We start from the raw sequence: 20,859 nt of genomic DNA, 5'->3' as shown, positions 1-20,859 counted from the left end.
GCCGACGAAGAACAAGCCGAGTTGATGAGTCACTTTTATACTATATATTTTACCCTAATCTTAGTATTAATTTATTGGTTATTTTGTGAGATTTTGATACTTTGGATTATATTTTCAATGTAGGACATTTGACTTCCTCTTGAGCAAAACGTAATCAAATGGTGGAATTTTAGAGTGATTCTAATTGCAGGATGTTCATGAGTCTTTTAAGATGATTGTATCAAAATTCCAGATTTTTCTACCAAACCATTTGACTGTGGCGAAGAAAAGAAAGTCCAACGCGTAGCTTTCCCGAATTGATGTTTCTGGACGTTTTTGGTATTTTGAAGGTTAAGATGACGTATTTTGAGGAAGATTCATTCTAAGGATTTGTTAGGGACGTCTCAAGCTTTAAACAAAAAGAAAAAAAAAATGACATTATGGGACCAAATCAGAGTTGATTTGGTCGGTCATAAGTCTGATTTTCTGAGAAGTCTGAATTTCAATTCAAATAGGAAACCTTTTATTTGCTAGTTATCTTATTTTATTTTGTTTCATAGTTTTATTCTAAGACCTTTCCTAGGTAGGTTTTATTTTGTAGTAGTATAAATAAGGCTTTTTAGCCATTAGGGAGGGAATGGAGGTACTATTTGACTTTTTACCTAAAATGTGTTTTTTTTATCCATGTTCTCAATAATATTTTGTTTTATGGTTGTTCGTAACTAATTTCCGTCTGCTAAGACGATGTCTTGAACCTTAGCATAAATATTTTAATTGCTTATGATGTTATGCATGCATACTTTGAATTATTAATCACTGTGTTTAAACCATCTCTATATTTTAATGCTTAGCTACCATTAGCATGTTTAGATAAGTAATCGGATGCAATTCAGTTGGAATGCCACCGGAGGATTGAGTATTGCTTCTTGTGATTGATAGTTGTAATTTCACTTATGGCAAATGTCATGTCTTAAGGGTTGCATTGTTTTTTAAAGGATTTTCACAAAGCGTAATGAGTCATGCATGTTTATATTTGATCTGAATGTCATAGACTGATTGCATGTTTGATGTACGTTCTAGCTTGAATGCCACAAGTAGAATATACATTAGGAAAACCTAACCTTCAAAGTTGCATGGGTAATTCATAAGTAATTAGTAAATCTACATAGGATTGTTAAGGGGATGGCAAAACTCTAGTGCTTTTCCAAATTTTTATTTATTTTTCTTTTCCAAATTTATTTCTCAAAACCTTTTCTTTTTGATATGATTTCTTCTTAATTGATTACTAGTTGTCTTTCCTAAATTATTTTTATTAAATCCGATTTTGTTATATTTAAATTAAAAAAACAACCCTTTCCAATCTTTGTTTTTAAATAATTAACTAAGATTTTGGTTTTGCATAAATTGTTTTAAATAATTAATGTGGAAAAAACATTACTTAAGCTGTTTATACTACAACTACCTTGTTATCTTGTAAGTATTTTAAATGTTTTTATCCCTACTTTTGCAAGTGGTTAAAATCCTATGATTGACCATAATTGCCCATTCGAGCTTATTCCTTGCCCTTTACTTTGCGCACTTAAAACCCAACATTTGGCTGACCCGGTTGAGATGTAGGGCCAACGAAACTGAATTGAGGCATACCCAGAAAATTATTTTGCAAAGGAATAAGTTTCTTTGGTAGATTTATGAAATTGGGTTGAATTATCATAGATTAGAATTACTAACTGAACTGGAATTTGAGGATTTTTGATACATAATTCAGGTTTGCATCTACTTAGAACATTACAAAATATTAACAATGGAGATGCAACACATCAACCTCATCGCCTCGAGTTTGTTGCGGATGGAGATGCAGATGATTGATTAAGTTGGAGTTGTTAAAGTTATTAGGGTTTTCTGTTATTGCTAGGGTTCCTAGCTTTTAGGGTTGTTATTCAATAATCCCTATTCTTAAGGGACAAGTATGCATTTTCTGTTTTGACGTAGTCTTTACCACGATCCCAGGAGCTGTAAAATCGTGGGCAGTTGTTATGTCTTTTCAGTTTCATTGTAAGGCTATTTAATAGCCACAAATGTTATTCAATCAAATTAGAATTCTCCCTGAATTGTGAAAGCTCTCTAGTGTTACATTGCAGAAACTCTTGTGTTTGTTCTTTGGTTCTAACATCTGGTATTAGAGCCCCGATACGGGGCCTGATCAATAGCTTGCAACCTAGGTGCTAGAGTGAAGAAACAAACATGGCGTCCGAGAACAGTTTCGTGCAACCAGCTATTCCAAGGTTCGATGGTCATTACGACCATTGGAGTATGCTGATGGAAAACTTTCTTCGTTCCAAAGAGTATTGGAACCTGGTGGAGAATGGGATTACTGCTGCAGCAGAAGGGTCAGAATCCAGTGAAGTACAGAAGAAGACTCTGGATGAACTGAAGTTGAAGGACTTGAAGGCGAAGAACTATTTGTTTCAAGCCATATATCGATCAATATTGGAGACTATCCTGAAGAAGGATACTGCAAAAGATATATGGGACTTCTTGAAGCAAAAGTATCAAGGAACTGCACGTGTAAAACGTGCTCAGTTGCAGGCTCTGCGCAAGGAATTCGAGGTACTCCATATGAAGAATGGAGAAACAGTCAATGATTATTTTGGGAGAACACTTGCCATAGCAAACAAGATGATGACTCATGGGGAGAAGATGAATGATTTGGTAATCATAGAGAAAATTTTGAGATCCATGATTTCAAAATTTGACTATGTGGTTTGTTCCATTGAGGAATCTAACGATTTGGACACTTTATCCATTGATGAGCTTCAAAGCAGTCTACTGGTCCACGAGCAAATGATCAGCCGACATATGGTAGATGAACAGGCTCTCCAAGTCACTCATGGAGTCCAGCAAGGAGGGAGAGGACGAGGAACCTTTCGAGGAAGAGGAAGAGGACGGGGTAGAGGGTTTGACAAGTCAACCCTAGAATGCTATAATTGTCATGAACTAGGGCATTTTCAGTGGGAGTGCCCTAAGAAATCCAAGGAAGAGAAAGCAAACTTTGTGGAGACAAAGGAAGAGATGCTGCTGATGGCACTCGTGGATATCAAGGAGACAACAATGGAGCACATATGGTTTCTGGATTCCAGGTGCAGCAACCATATGTGTGGCAAGAAGGACCTATTTTGTGAGCTTGATGACAGTTTCAGAGAATCAATTAAGTTGGGAAATGATTCAAGTTTGACTGTGCAAGGCAAGGGAAGTGTGCGAATGGAGGTGAACGACATCATACATGTGATCACAGATGTTTTCTATGTGCTAGATTTGAGAAACAACTTGTTGAGCATTGGTCAGTTGCAAGAGAATGGGCTTACAGTGCTCATTCAACATGGAAAATGCAAGATCTTTCACGCTGAGAGAGGATTAATTATAGAAACCACGATGAGTCACAATCGAATGTTTGCAGTGTTGACTCGCTGTTCTCCAAAGGAACAAAAGTGTTTTTCCTCTCTCACCACAAATCCAGCAAACCTATGGCACCGTCGCTTTGGGCATCTCAGTTGGAACGGGCTGAAAGTACTACAACAGAAGAACATGGTGAGAGGATTGCCTCAGTTCATAGCCTCTCAAAGGGTGTGTGAAGATTGTTTGGTAGGAAGACAGCATCGAGATCCATTTCCCAAAGAAAGCCTATGGAGAGCCTCCGAGATCCTTCAACTGATTCATGCAGACATATGCGGGCCAATAAACCCTACTTCAAACAGCAATAAGAGGTATCTTATTACGTTTATTGATGATTTCAGTAGAAAAACATGGGTTTATTTTTTGGTAGAAAAGTCATAAGCTTTTGGCGTATTCAAATCCTACAAGGCACGGGCTGAAAAAGAGACTGGAGTATTTATAAGAAGTCTGAGGACAGATCAAGGAGGAGAATTCATCTCGCATGAGTTTGCAAACTTCTGTCTTGAGAATGGAATTCACAGGCAACTAACTGCAGCTTATACTCCCCAACAGAACGGGGTTGCAGAAAGGAAGAATCGCACCATCATGAACATGGTGCGAAGCATGCTGTTAGCAAAACAAATCCCTAAAACTTTCTGGCCTGAAGCGGTGAATTGGACGGTGCATGTGTTAAATCGATGCCCTACTCTTGCTGTAAAGAACAAAACACCGGAGGAGGCTTGGAATAGACACAAACCATTTGTGGATCATTTCAGGATTTTTGGTTGCATTGCACATGCTCATGTCCCTGACAATAGAAGGGTGAAGCTCGATGCCAAAAGCTGTAAGTGTATCTTGCTTGGGGTGAGTGAAGAATCTAAAGCATATCGACTGTATGAACCTGTTTCGCAGAAAATAATTATTAGTCGAGATGTTGTGTTTGAAGAGGATCAACAGTGGAAATGGGGAGACAGTCACAAGGAAGCCATAGTGACAGAACTTGAGTGGGACACTGATGAAGAGAATAACTCATCAAGGGAGGAGAATGACCCTGAGTCTGATGAAGATGAAGCTATGGGAGAAACTGAACCTGATTCGGATTCAAGTGACTTATTGGTTGAACGGGACATGCAAAGTGATGAGAGTTCACCCCACGAGGGACGAATTCGAAGACCACCAGTGTGGATGAGAGATTATGAGAAGGGTCAAGGCTTATCTGATGAAGAGGGTGCTAGCATGGCTCACTTGGCGTTATGTATTACACAATATCCCACTACCTTTGAAGATGTAGTAAAGTCTAAGAAGTGGAGAAATGCTATGGATCAAGAAATATAGGCCATAGAGAAAAACAATACGTGGGAATTGATAGAGCTACCACCAGGAGGGAAAACTATTGGGGTGAAGTGGGTGTTTAAGACAAAGCTGAATGAGAATGGCAAAGTGGACAAGTACAAAGCTCGTTTGGTTGCCAAGGGCTACTGTCAACAGTATGGAATTGACTATGCAGAGGTGTTTGCACCAGTAGCTTGCCTAGATACCATTCGAATCGTCATCTCTCTCGCTGCACAAAGGAATGTGGTGATCTACCAGCTTAATGTTAAATCTGCATTTCTGCATGCGGAGATTGATGAAGAGGTGTTTGTTGATCAGCCACCGGGATATGAACAGAAGGGCCAAGAGTCAAAGGTGTATTGACTAAAGAAGGCTTTATATGGACTGAAACAGGCCCCCCGAGCCTGGTACAGTTGTATAGAGTCATATTTCATAAAGGAAGGATTCAACAAGTGCCTTTATGAGCATACTTTGTTCATAAAGTCAGCAGAAGGAGGTAAGATCTTAATAGTATGTCTCTATGTTGATGATCTCATCTTTACTGGCAATGATTATGCAATGTTTGAACAATTTAAAAAATCAATGAAGGATGAATTCGACATGACTGATCTTGGAAAAATGAGATACTTTCTTGGTATTGAAGTAAATCAAAGTTCTTGAGGGATCTTCATCAGTCAACAAAAATATGCTTAGGAGGTCTTAGAAAGATTCAACATGGACCAATGTAACCCAGTACTAAATCCTGCGGTTCCTGGCTTTAAACTTACAAAGGATGAGGGAGGTATTGAGGTGGACAACACTGTCTATAAGCAGATGGTGGGGAGTCTCATGTACCTAATAGCTACACGACCTGATCTGATGTTTATTGTAAGTTTGATAAGTCGATACATGGATCGTCCAACTAAGTCTCATATGCAGGCAGTAAAAAGAGCTCTGAGGTATGTAAAAGGGACTGTTGATTTAGGGATATTCTACAAAAAGGGAGGAACTGAGGGGCTTACTGGATATACGGATAACGATTATGCAGGTGATCAAGACGATAGAAAGAGCACCTCAGGTTATGTGTTTATAATAAGTTCAGGGGCTGTTTCTTGGTCCTCAAAGAAATAGCCAGTTGTAACCTTATCCACCACTGAAGCGGAGTTCATAGCTGCAGCATCGAGTGCTTGTCAAGTCGTATGGTTAAGAAGAATTCTGAATAGTCTTGATCAGGAACAAAATGGTCCCATTCTAGTGTATTGTGATAATGTCTCAACAATCAAACCTTCAAGGAATCCTGTGATGCACGGTCGTAGTAAGCATATTGATGTAAGGTTTCATTTTCTTCGAGACTTAGTTAAAAGTGGAGTTCTGGAGCTGGTGCAGTGTTCAACTCTAGAACAAATTGCAGATATTTTCACAAAACCTTTGAAGGGTGATGTTTTCTTGAAGTTGCGAGGATTACTGGGCGTCTGCAAGTTTTCAGAAGTAAACTGAATGTTTGAGGTATTCAGTTTAAGGGAGGATGTTAAAGTTATTAGGGTTTTCTGTTATTGCTAGGGTTCCTAGCTTTTAGGGTTGTTATTCAATAATCCCTATTCTTAAGGGACAAGTATGCATTTTCTGTTTTGACGTAGTCTTTACCACGATCCCAGGAGCTGTAAAATCGTGGGCAGTTGTTTTCGCTTTTCAGTTTCATTGTAAGGCTATTTAATAGCCACAAATGTTATTCAATCAAATTAGAATTCTCCCTGAATTGTGAAAGCTCTCTAATGTTGCGTTGCAGAAACTCTTGTGTTTGTTCTTTGGTTCTAACAGGAGTTGCAGTCGGCCTGAATCGACTCGGCAATGGAATCATTCTTGGATTTGCGACTTGGCTACAAATATGAAGTACTGAGTCGATTCAGTGATTCAATCGCTATTGGGGGTTTTGAACTTAAGATCGTCGGTGAACACAAGGATGAAGACGATGCCTGAGGAGACGTTGCATCGATGAAGATGATGCTAGAGAAAACAAGACGACACCCGACGCAAGAGAGAGATGAGAGAAAGAGAAAGAGAGAGACGGTGGAGGCGATGACAAAGGCTAGGACGTTCCGATGCAGCATATCAGCATGGCCGGTCCAAACATTTTGGAGGCCCTAGGCAAAAATATAAACGAGTCCACAAACCTACAACTACGCACAAGAAAATTTATGTTTTTTATGGGATTTTTCCTCCTTTTCGAGTAGGTATTTGAATATGTATTTTTCTTTGTTGGACAATAAGTTCGTCGTGTATAAAGAATAAAGTTACATAGTAATACTTGGTCAATTTGCTATAAAGAAAAGAAGATTGTCATATGGTAAAAAAATACTTGTCTCTCTGTTAGTTTGTGTGAGAGGCTATTTTCTTATATCGTCCTTACCACTAGTATAAAAAACAATTTGCGCGACGCAGGTACCTTCGTCGCGCAAAGTCAAAAACGTCGCATGAAAATTAGCCCAACGACATCTACGTCGTGCGCAAACCGTCTCACAAAGGCTGTGAAAGCAGGGTTTGCGTGACGAAGAAGTAACCTACGTCGCGCAAAAGGTTTTGCACAACGAAGGTGAAGTATTGTAATTAAATTATAAATATTCTTTTGCGTGACGAAGGTGAAGTATTGTAATTAAATTATAAATAATAATTAATAAACCAAGAAAAAGTATTTAATTATAACATATATGAAAATGTACATACAAGATGTTCAAACATAAAAGAAAAAACTACAAGAAGTAGTATTCTAGGCTTGATGCATTAGGCTACTGAGTATCGGCTGGTGGTGTAGCCTTGCCACGCTGATGGAAACCATTGCCTCTCGGTCTGTTGTAATCTCCATCCTGGTAACTACCCCTGCCTGAACTCCGACGACCAAAATGCCCCCTTGCGGCGTCAGTTTGGTAACCTCCTCTGCCTCTGCCCCATCTTCCTGGTTGAAAAATTCAAAATCCACGTAAGGATACCAAAAGTTGAGCAAATTAAATCTTATGTCTAACGAAAACAGATGCATAGATGCTTAGCAGTTTGGTAGATCACATTCTAAATGCTGGCTATGCCAATAGACTCAGTAAGCTCATGAACAGGACAAATGATTTGGTTCCATGAAAAACCTTGACACTAGTAATGCACATCGTACTGACAAATTAGAGTAATGCACATCTAAACGACATCTTAGAAGAAGGAAGATTGCAATGCAAATTTGATTCCGAGACTGATTATGAAAAAGCATCTTCTCTATCTCTACCACAAAAAATTTCTAAGATTTATGAAGGCAATACCACTTCCTTGCAACAGCTGCCAACATTAGGACAAACACAGCCGTAAGTGCCACTTGAGGACTCCACACAACATCCCCGATACATCCCCTTACACTCATTTTTTCCAACAGATACAGTATTTAAGAATTACATCATGCATGCATAAGTCAGACAATTTTGCCACATCAAAGATGTTAAGAAAAGAATAATGAAATTAAGCACATACTTCCTCGAGCTGCTACTCCAGCGTTGTTTGGCCTCCGCTCCTCAATGTAAATGAATTGGAGATGCCTACAGGGAAAAACACACTTTAGGCCATGCACAATTTATACAGATCACTTTACAAAAATAATGCTTTTTGTAGAAGATTGATAAATTTTACTAAAATGTGCTAAACAGCAAAATACAACAAGCAATGGACCAGCAATACAAGATATATACCCCAAAATAAAAACCTACAATCAAAACTACATTGTAGAATGACACCAAACCCTAAAGACATCAAAACCTCCTGAAAAAGGGAACTGACTGAAGATACAGCAGCGTATCAATCCGCATTAACTGAAAAGAATGGAGTAATCTTTAATTCTAGATACCAAATCCCATAGAGATTGCCCAATCATTGACTATATCCCACAATAAATCTAGTTAACATTTTGCACTGAAAAATTCAACCATTTATCTGCAATTAAACAACCTTAAAACATTAAAATGCCAAACCCCACACATTTAAGTATAGAAGTACAAATTACAGACACGACCCAAAACATATATAACAAAGCAAATACACAGGTAGATAGATCATCAATGGTGACAAGAGTGCAAGAGTAAGTACGGTAACTCTAAATAATTGAATACCCAAAGACAAATGCAATATGCCCTAAGAATTCGCAATAAATGCATAACCACATTGAGAACTGAGAGGACTAAATCAAATAACAGGAAATTTTCCTCAATCCATGAGCATTTTGAAGCAAAAGCAAAAAACTCAACATCTTAAATCACAAGTTTTAAACGTAAACTGAATCCTTCCAATTCAAAGCAGGCAGACAAGTTCTGAATTTTAAAGCAGGCGATGAGCTACAATTCATTGTCAAATGGAATTTGACACTAAAAGCTACTGGACCTCAAGATTGAAGCAAAGACGGGCATGCCAAGCTTTACATGTATAATATGATAAAGTGCTATTAACCCGCTAGGAAACATTATAACAGAATTGAAAATCTAGCAAAGGCAAAAGGAAAAAGATGTAAATCTGAAACAAACCTGACAACAAGGAAACATTATAACATAATTTGACACTAAAATTTTAAACATTATGATAAAGTGCTATTAACCCACTAGGAAACATTATAACATAATTTGACACTAAAATTTGAAATAAGTAATAATAAGCTTGGCTAAATTTATGATACATTTCTACACCTAAACTTCGGGCAAATAACCCCATTGCTCAAAACGCCACTTGAAATTCCTTTAAATGCAAACACATTACACTTTGAGATTCCTTTAAATGCAAATTCATTACACTGATTATAGGAAGCAAAACAAGCAGAAATTGTACCTTCCAGCAGAGACATATCGATCCACGTAATCAGTTGGGAACGACAGATCTTCGACATCTCCTTTAATTTTCCTGCATTCTTTCAAGGGCTCATTCTCCTTAGCCTTGGCAAGTTGGTGTGGCGATTGGTCAAGAATGGTCACATTCTTGGCATCCACATGCTTAACAATGCCAAGAGTCGTAAACCCAGTTCCACCTCCAATATCCACCACCACCATATTCCTATCGTAAAGTTCAGCGGACTCAAGCGCCTCGTCTTGCATATCCTCAGCCCAATGCCCAGGGTTTATAACGTGATCATACACTATAGACAAAAACCTATAGAACCAGAAAGCCTCCTGCTTGTGCTGTATGAGAATAGGCTGGGAAGCAGGCCTTGAGGATGACAAACTGCATATCGATCCCACTAAAGTTCTGGTCCTTCAACTCCTATCACCATAGCTCACTAAACCCTTCTGGGAAAACCCCCATAAGGGTAATTTTTCCCACCAGAACCTAACCCACTTGGTTTTACTGCTATTATTCCATTGATAAGTTTGAGATTCTGAGCTCTGTAAAGCATAGAAATCGCCATTATACGGTAAAAGAACGAAAACCCACAAATTTAAACAGGTAAATTTACACTTTTTCTCACTGATTACTGGAAACTAAGGTGAAAAATGGCAGTGAGGATTGAAATTTACAGTGAAATGGGAACGCAAGAAGCAAACACTGTGGATTCCTGGTAATTGGAATAGTGAGAATTCATATATGCGAAAATTGAGAAAGGAAATAATTGGGAAACTGGAAGGGCTTACCGACCCACATATGTGTGTTGTGCGAAGACGAAGATTACAGGTAGAGAGTGTACTTGTGTCATTGTGTGACTCTCGGTTGAATGCACACCACACGTCGCGGCATTACTGGTGGTGCACATCCCTATCAAGTAAAACGACCAAAACGCCAACGAAGGGTGGAGTGGAGGAGAAGCAGATGGGTGGGTAGTGGCTGCTGTCTTCCTTCGTCTTTGTCTTCGTCTAACGGAATGAGAGAGGGCAAGATGAGCGAGAGGGAAAAGAGAGATCAAGTGAAAGACAGAGAGAGGGTAGCGTCTGGACTCTTTTAATTGCTCCTCCATTATGAGTAATTTGGGAAAAATTAAAAAAAAAAAAAAAAACGCCTATTTTTTTCAATTAGACAGCCAAAATTTTACCAATTTGCGCCACACATTTGTCCGTTGCGCAAACACACTTTGCTCAACGCACCAATCAATGCGTGCAGCGCTGTGCAAGTTAATTTTTTTAAGAAAAAAATTATTGTTAAATTTACTGAAAATTTGATTTTATTCTCTTCAAATTCAATTTTTTTTTTTTTTACATAAAATCTACAATAATATTATTTTTTCTAAAAAAAATCTGATCCGAACTACAATAATAAATTTAAAGCTACTTGATAAATATATATATATCATTCAATTTCTTAAGTGTTATACGTACAAAAGAAATAAATTTAAAACTACTTAATAAATATATATATCATTCAACTTGATGGGATACGCATTCTACAAAACTAGTTTCAAAGATCCAACTGCCAAACTTGTTTGTATATACTTCAAGATCGAATACGCCAAAAATAAAAAATAAAAACAAACATTCAGAGTTCAAGTAATGAGACAAAACTTTTCGATGGTTACAAATGAAAAATCACTATTTAACGGTTATTTCGATTTTGATGATTTTTTTACAGCTACACTCCTTGACACTATGAATACAATGTCTTCAATTTAAAATATTTACACTAGTGGATACCACAAAATCTTATATTATACTTAATGAAAGTATAAATAAACTCTTAAGTGTTAGTGAATCTATTGTTTTGATGGGATACGCATTCTACGAAACTAATTTCAACGATCCAACCATTAAACTTGTTTGTATATGCTTCAAGATCGCATACGCCAAAAATCGCAAAAAACAAACATTCAGAGATCAAGTAACGGGACAAAACATTTCGGCGGTTATAAACGAAAAATCACGATTTAACGATTATTTTAACTCCGATTTTAATGGTTTTTTACAACTACACTCCATGACCTTATATGAATACAATGAATGAACTCGATCTTCAATTTAAAATATTTACCTTACTGGATACCATAAAATCTTATGTTATACTAAATGAAAGTAAAAATAAACTCTTTAGCATTAGTGAATCTATTGTTTTGATGGGATGCACATTCTACGAAACTAATTTCAACTATCCAACCGTTAAACTTGTTTGTACATTCTTCGAGATCGCATAAGCCAAAAATCGCAAAAAATAAACATTTAGAGATCAAGTAACGGGACAAAACTTTTCGATGGTTATAAACGAAAAATTCCGATTTAACGGCTATTTTAACTTTGATTTTGATGATTGTTTACAACTACACTCCTTAACCCTATATGAATACAATGAATGAACTTGATCTTCAATTTAAAATATTTACACTAGTGGATACCACAAAATCTTATGTTACACTTAATGAAAGTATAAATAAACTCTCAAGTGTTAGGGAATCCATTGTTTTGATGGGATACGCATTCTACGAAACTAGTTCAACGATCCAACCGTCAAACATGTTTTCATATGTTTCGAGATCGCATACGCCAAAAATCGCAAAAAACAAACGTTCAGATATCAAGTAACGGGACAAAACTTTTCGATGGTTGTAAACAAAAATTCATGATTTAGCGATTATTTTAATTCCGATTTTGATGATTTTTTTTTATAGCTACATTGCTTGATCCTATATAAATACAATGAACTAATTTGATCGTCAATTTAAAATATTTACACAAGTGGATACCACAAAATCTTATGTTATAGCACAAAGTTATTAACTTTGCGGGACGAAGGTGTGCATTCATTGCGCAAAATAGTTTTGCACGACGAAGGTGAACCTATGTCACGCAAATTGTATTTAAAAAAAAATTATTATAAAATTTACTAAAAATGTGACTTTACTCCTTTCAAATTCTTTTTTATTTATTTATTTATTTTTTTTACATAAAACACAATAATATATTTTTCTAATAAAAACCCAATTAGAACTACAATAATAAATTTAAAGGTACTTAATAAATATATATACCATTCAATTTCTTAAGTGTTATACATACAAAATAAATAAATTTAAAACTAATTAATAAATATATATACCATTAAACTTGATGGGATACACATTCTACTAAACTAGTTTCAACAATCGAACCGTCAAACTTGTTTATATACTTCAAGATCGCATACGCCAAAAATCGCAAAAAACAAACATTCAGAGATCAAGTAATAGGACAAAACTTTTTGACGGTTATAAACAAAAAATCATGATTTAACAGTTATTTTAAATCTGATTTTGATGATTTTTTACATCTACACTCCTTGACACTATATAAATACAATGAATGAACTTGATATTCAATTTAAAATATTTACACTAGTTAATGAAAGTATAAATAAATTCTTAAGTGTTAGTGAATCTATTGTTTTGATGGGATACGCATTATACGAAACTAGTTTCAACTATCGAGCCGTCAAACATGTTTCTATATACTTTGAGATCGCATACGCCAAAAATTGCAATAAACAAATATTCAGAGATCAAGTAACGGAACAAAACTTTTCGACGGTTATAAACGAAAAATCATGATTTAACGGTTATTTTAACTCCGATTTTGATGATTTTTTTAAGCTACACTCCCTGACCCTATATGAATACAATGAATAAACTCGATCTTCAATTTAAAATATTTACACTAGTGGATACCACAAAATCTTATGTTATACTTAATGAAAGTATAAATAAACTCTTAAGTGTTAGTGAATATGTTATTTTGATGGGATACATATTCTACGAAACTAGTTTTAACGATCCAACCGTCAAACGTGTTTGCATATGCTTCGAGATCGTATACACCAAAAATCGCAAAAAAACAAACATTCAAAGATCAAGTAACGGGATAAAACTTTTCGACGGTTATAAACAAAAATTCATGATTTAACTGTTATTTTAACTTCGATTTTGATGATTTTTTTCAGCTACTCTACTTGATCCTATATGAATACAATGAACTAATTCGATTGGCAATTTAAAATATTTAAACAAGTGGATACCACCAAATCTAATGTTATAGCACAAAGTTGTTGACTTTGCGCGATGAAAGTGTGCATTCGTCGTGCAAAATAGCTTTGCGCGACATAGGTGCACCTTCGTCGCGCAAAGCTGCGGCAGTATTTGTTACACAAAACAGTTTTGTGCGACGAAGGTGAACTTACGTTGCGCAAAGCTATTTTGAAGCTATTTTGCGCAACGAATGCGCACATTCGTCGCACAAAGGACGTTTGTGTGATGCGGCATGTGCGTTGCGTAAGATTTTAGCACCAAATCAAGACTTACCGTTTTTTCCCCAACATTGTGCGATGATTCCTTTGTTGTGCAAAGCTGTTTTGCACGACGGCGATCTTCGTCGCACAAAGTTCCGTTGCACAAAATGCCTTTGCATGACATTTTGTTGTCACCATTGCGCAAACATACTTTGCACGACGCAATTTGCTCTGTTGCGCAAATATGTTTTTGTACTAGTGTTATGCACTTCTAAGTAAAATTAAGCAATAAATAAAATTACACTCTTCATCCTTAGTATTAAAATGTATAGAGTAAGAGAATAGGTAAACAAAGATTATTTTGTGTCTCCAATACAGATGAGTACTTTTTCTTTCTCTTCCTTCACACAAAAAAGGAAAAGCAAATATCTAATATGTGAATATTTGCGTAATGTTTTTTTTTTTTTTTTTTTTTTTTTTTTCTGCTTCTTATTTTTCCGCTGCATCTTTTCCTTCTTCCTTTGCTTCTGTTAATTGTGGTGTTTCAGGTTTTAAATCACTTAGGAGTAATCCATCAGGAGAAATCCTAAACTCAATCTAGCAATTTGATGTCTAAAGTGTCTAAGCATAGGGACAAAGCAATTTTCTAAGTAAAAGCCTTGTAGATTTGGTAGAAAAGAAAATTCCATTTTTTTTCAACTGCTTGAAAGTGATCTTATTTTTTGAATAATCTCCGCTCTTGCCAAATTAAATTAGTAAAGACACACATACATTAATTTGTTGAAGGTTAAACTTAAATTGGAATGAAAGTAAAAACCCCTACAATCTACTCATAGCTAGTAATTATAAGAAATTAACAACCAAACAAAAATTAGTTAAAAAATTGCAAAGAAAAAGTCATGCTGATTTCGTTATTAGTCAACAACAAAATCAGCACCTCTAATTATAATTCTTGATGATTCAACCAAATGTTTTTAATTTATACACTTATGGAAACATATATGAATACACTACCCTAATAATTTTGCGCCTCATATTTTTTTAGGCTTGGGACGGTCGCCCAGTTGGCACTGGGCCAAGGCCGGCCATGCATATTAGTTCACGCAGTAGCTCGTGGTTGGATCGATGCGATTGATCTGGGTTCAGGCAAGCAGCTACAACTGCACCTCTAGAAAGGGAGAGTACAATACCAGTTCACGTCAATCGAAGTCTATTACACTGTGTTTCTAGCCAGTCGAAGTCTAATACGCTGCATTCAAAAACTCTAAACACCCAAGCACCAACAACATGTAGCAGATCCAAGTGTATCCGGCGACAACTAAGTAATATGCTCTGAAACTCCTTTTGTTCTTTGACATATCTGGAGATTGAGGGTGCGGTAGTTGGGATGAGGGACTAGGATTCCGGGTTGATAAAACATTTTTGTTTTTGTTTGGTTACAGGTTTCTCGGTAAAGTATGAAGATGGTTGATTAAGCTTTTTCTTAAGTATTTTGAAGAAAATTTTAATTAATTATTTATATTAAATATTTTTAAATGAATTTTTGAAATTCTTGAATAATTGAGCCTTAGTTTATTTTTTTAATTATTTTAATAGTCCACGTGGAGCCATAGTGACACGTGGATGCACATTTATCATCAACATGGGACCCACGTTACACTTTAGCAAAGGTACTAACAGTCAACCTAAAAGAAGTATGAATATGGAAGAAAACTATAGGTATGAGACTGAGATGAAAAAAACTTGATGTATGAAAGTTTGAAAACCACAATACTTCAAGGTAGTAAAGTGAGAATCACCCTAAAAATTCATATTTAAAAAATATATATATATATATTCATGAGATTTTGGAGGGTTTTAAAAACCCAAACGATAATGTAACCATCATCCAAGCGTAGAGGATGCAATCATGAGCTATATTTTTTTTCACCTTTTTCACACTTGTACATTAATTATTATAAATTTTCATTTATTTTGAACTCACGCTAAAAACATTGTTCATGAGAGTCTGGAGGGTTTTGAAAATCCAAACGACGATGTACCCATTGTCAATGTGTAAGGGGTGCGATCATGAGCGTTTATATTTTTTTTTTCCCGCGTTTTTCACACTTGTAAATTATTTATTATGAATATTTCGACTTGTGTTGGTATTTTGTAGGCTAAATCAAATTACATTAAGAAATTCATAATTTCATCATGAGCAGTCAAAGTTGACCAACTAAGACCGTTGATCACTATTGCCAGTTGCTGACCAACGTTGACCATTGACCAACGGTAAGGATTTAATCTCACTTATATGATATTAAATTCTATGGATATTGTAGTAAGGTTTTCTTAGTAGTTAAAATTACCAAACTAACCTTTTTTTTTAACGGCTTGAAACGAGTTACTCGATTAGTTAACATGTTGACCCAAAATCCGTTCTTTTCGTATCATTTCGTGTCACGTGAACCGGTTGTACGAGAAATTGTCGTATTTAAATTGGAGATGTTGTCATGGACATGCCTTAATTTAGGGATGGTTTGGTATGGGATCCCAAACTGAAAATGGGATCTTGAATCCCAAACTGAACATTTTTGGGACGGGAATTTGAAGACCAATCCCAAACCAAAATTTCAATATTCCCAATTTTCGAGATTCCCGAAATGGTTTCGGTATTTTGGAACGGATCGGGATTGGATTTTTGGTTTTGAACTTTTGGGATTTTGGGTTAAAATTTGGGATTTTTGGGCTGTGGGTTAAAATTTGGGCATTTGACCTAAAATTGTGTCCCCCAATTTTGTATCAATTGAAATTTAGGCTTTTTACCTCATACCAATTGAAATATCAATTCATTCATACCAAGTCAAATTGATGTTCCAAAGTTCCAAACTATTTAATTTCATACTTTTATTTCTAATATAGTCTACTATCAAACTACTTAAATTCAACATTCAACATGCATGCAACTAAAATAAACATATATATTTTTTCGGTTTGGTTCGGGATTCCCGAATCATTGAATATGTAATCCTGATTTCCGAACCGAAAGGTTCGATATGAAACCCAAAAAATTCAGTATTATCGGTTTAAGAATTTCTCAGTATGGGATTGAGATTTTTTTGATTTGGTTTGTGATTTCCGGAAAAATTTTCGAGCCGTACCTTAATTTGTATTCTTTGGCGTTGTGTTGACGGAATTCTCTTTCTTTTTGAAAAGAAAAAGTAAAAATAAAATCATGCCATCACATATTGGGTGGGTCAAGTTCTCTCCAAACCGTGTGAATGTGTGTATTGGGAAGCAAACAATTTTATAATTCAAGGGCTATGTACCCCTGAGCAATAAATACAAAACCGTTTGCATATTTTTTCTCTTTTCTGGTGCGCAAATTTGGATTATGCATATGCCACCGCTGCGCTTGCTGACCACTTCAACCATCACTTGGGCTTTCAAGTCCTTCCCATTGCAGCATGCATCCAGTTACATATAGGATAAGAAGTAACAAATTATATATATTTATTCTATGAACATAAGAAACAGTGAGGACTACCCTCATGTTTCGTGATTTTCAACATTTAATACATCAAGTTTTTTTTGTGATGACGTGGCGCGTAGGTGGACAATGACTGGACGCCACGTTTCATTAAAAATATTAAAATAATTAATTAAATAAAAGTTAAAAAAAAAAAAAACTATCCCTTCTCACCCCCCCAGGGCCCCCAATGCAGAAGAAGAAGAAGAAGGATAAAGAAAAAAAAAAAAAACAGCAGCCTAAACCCAGTTCGTCCCCCCTGCCCTGCCCCGCAAACGCGAACTCAGACCATGAACTCTGTATTTTTGGGATTTTCAATGTGGGTGAATTTCTAAAATACTTTGAGATGAGGAGTCCCCCCTTGCGACCCACCTGCCTTCACACCCCCCCCCCCCGGCCCACGACCACGAACGCGAACCCAGACCATGAACTCTGTATTTTTTGGATTTTCAGTGTGGGTGAATTTCGAAAATACTTTGAGATGGGGAGTCCTCCCTGCGACCCACCTGCCTTCCTCCTCCCCCCCCCCCGGCCCACAACCGCGAACGCGAACCCAGACCATGAACTCTGTATTTTTGGGATTTTCAGTGTCGGTGAATTCCGAAAATACTTTGAGATGGGGAGTTTGAGTTTGAGATGATTTTTGGACTGGTTTTGTGGTAGATCTCCATTAATGTGGAAATGGTGAACTCGTTTTTTTTTATTTTTTTTTCCTTCTTCTTCTTCTTCTTCTATGTTGGGGGGGGGGGGGGGAAGGATGGGCCATTTTTTTTTTAAATTTTATTTAATTAATTATTTTAATATTTTTAATGACACATGGCGCCCAGTCATTGTCCACCTGGGCACCACGTCATCACTTAACGGGAGAATTAACAGTTTGACTAACGGATATATGAGACTGTCCAAAAATTAACACTTTAGGTATGACTTTGGGATGAAAAAAACTTGATGTACTAAACGTTGAAAACCACGAAACATGAGGGTAGTAAATAGAGTTTAACCCTAAACATAAATATTCGTAACTAATTGAACTATAAGTTATTTGTAGTAACACTAATTACAGAGCCGCATACAAGAATACCTAAGTTTTTAGAGTATTAATAGCATCTACCCAGTCCTGTTAACAAAATAGTTTGATAACTCATTATAAGTTTCTGGCTTCGCCCTTGATTAGCACATTACGAAACTCAATTTCTCACCTGTTGCAAACAAGAACTAGTTAATTTCTTAGATTTGATCAATTTTACAAATCATGATGTTCATGATTACTATCTTATAATTGGGTCTATTAATTGCTAATTAATCATTGGCCAACATAATCCTATTGTCATTAATAGGAGTAAGGTCAACGCCACGATCTATAAAACACCTATATATATTTATATACCCTCCATGGCATCCCCTTCCTAAATTTGTGAGTTACACTTCACCTATACAAGGAGCAGATTTATATGCATGCATGCATGTATCCTTACAAACTTGACACGCATGCAATTTACGTTGTCATAAAATGTAAGTTGGTCTGGTTGAATCCAATAATATATATACATTTACATTACCACATTTCTATATATTTTATTTATTTCGTCCTGATTGCTTAGGTGACAAGCAATAATTATGATTAAATCCATTTAATTAACATTATAAAACCCTAAACACAGGCATAATTAAAACAAGCAAAAGAGCATATAAACAACTGCAGTTGGAAGGAATGTAAGATCTTTCTCTCTATGCATGCAATATGTAATCATCTGACAAAGTTTGGAGATCTTTCATATGGAGGAGATGTTGTAAGGTTTACTGGGAACAAAAGTAGGATTAAATACATGTTCACCTAATCCATCTAAACACTTCTTAATTTGAACCAAACCACCTTTTTAAAATCCAATCAATATTGGCGTATATCATAAAGGAATAATTGGTAGAAGGCATATTACCTAGACAGGTAGTAGATGAGCAGAACATTATATATCAGTCTCTTAATTTCTCAAATTAAAAAGAGATCATGGGTCCATTTACAAACTCTCTCCCTCTTTCTCCACACACACACACACACACACACACACACACATATATATATAGTTATTATAATTTATATATTTTCCTCAATAATGCTTGTTGATGATACATATTATAGGTTCGATTCTCGCCAAAGGTGAATTTGAACCACATTATTGCTAAGCTCACCCCTCTCTCCCTTAATGTAGATAATATTGTTTGTTCCCAAAAAAAAAAAACCCTTAAATTAGTGTGAATATTATTTTTCATCACCTTCTCCTTCCTTTTCCTTATTCTTTTATGTGATAAACTTTTATTATTAGTCTAAATTTGTTTTGTTTTCTCTATTTATGTATAAACTAATGGCAATTGTAATTGGGTTTCTCCTAAAAGACGCTAGGGTTTGGTACAAACTGAAGCAAACAAAAAACAGCAAATGCTGGAAGTAGGAGTAGTCTATGAATTGAAACAAACACAAGTAATGAAATAATCATTCTGCCATGACAATACATATATACCCCATTGGAGGCTGCAACTGGTTAATTATAATTAGAATTCAGGTAAACATATTACTATTAATAGTAAGGAATCTTAACATGCCATGGTTTTAGGTAATGACAGGGAATGGATGTTAACACATCAACAAAGCTTGATAAGACCGAACAAATCCATCTCACAAAGGCAGTGATAAATATACTTATAAATATATATATATATATATATATATATATATAATATAAGTGAGGTTTTCCTTGTGGATTATATTAATCTAATGTTTTAGTTGAAATGGTATAAGCAGAGCAACCTTTACAAAAATATGTTTTTTTTTTAAAAAAAAAAATCTTCTTTCTGAAAGTCCCCTCATCAACCTGCCTAGTTGTGAAAAATAAACTCAATTCCCTTTACTTGCAGCTTTTCTTTTTCTCCACAATACTCAGCTTTTACCATCTTTTGTGAAAGAAAACCTTGTCTCATCTCATATAAAATGTTGAATATATCCCCTTATATTTATTTATTATCTACCGAGTACCTGCATCCCTGAGGAGCACAACAAAAAAGAACCAATGGCACAGCACAGGCGGTTAGAAGAGAGAGAGAGTGGAGTAGGAGTCAGTGTTTCCAGTGGGTTCCTGCCAATGACCCCATACTTGATTTTTTAATATTTTTTAGAAATTGTTATTGACATTCTAAAAATTTTATTTTATATTTTAAATTTTTTATATTTAAAAAGAAAAATACATTTGTGAGAATGTAAAATATGATTTTTGAAGTGCTAATAAATTATTTTTATTTTTTTTTGTAATTTAATATTATTTATTTATTTTTAAAGAAAATGTCTTTGTTTTTCCTGTTTTCAAACCCCACACACGCCCCACAGAGAGAGAGAGAGAGAGAGAGAGAGAGAGAGAGAGAGAGGGGTCTGTCTGCAAGGACAAGATTTTCTGTCC

The 20,859-nt window shown here is 35.7% G+C and overlaps 1 pseudogene; it reads right to left on the bottom strand.

Moving 5' to 3' along the window:
- Window positions 1-7,391: 7,391 nt before the first annotated feature.
- LOC103935664 lies at window positions 7,392-10,663 on the bottom strand (annotated as a pseudogene).
- Window positions 10,664-20,859: the final 10,196 nt, after the last annotated feature.

The sequence above is a fragment of a genome, unplaced genomic scaffold (genome assembly GCF_019419815.1).
Source record: "Pyrus x bretschneideri cultivar Hongxiangsu unplaced genomic scaffold, Pyrus_bretschneideri_v1 Contig29, whole genome shotgun sequence".
NCBI lineage: Eukaryota > Viridiplantae > Streptophyta > Magnoliopsida > Rosales > Rosaceae > Pyrus > Pyrus x bretschneideri.
The sequence above is the reverse complement of the archived record's forward strand: the minus strand, read 5'-3'. Positions and strand labels throughout refer to the sequence as shown.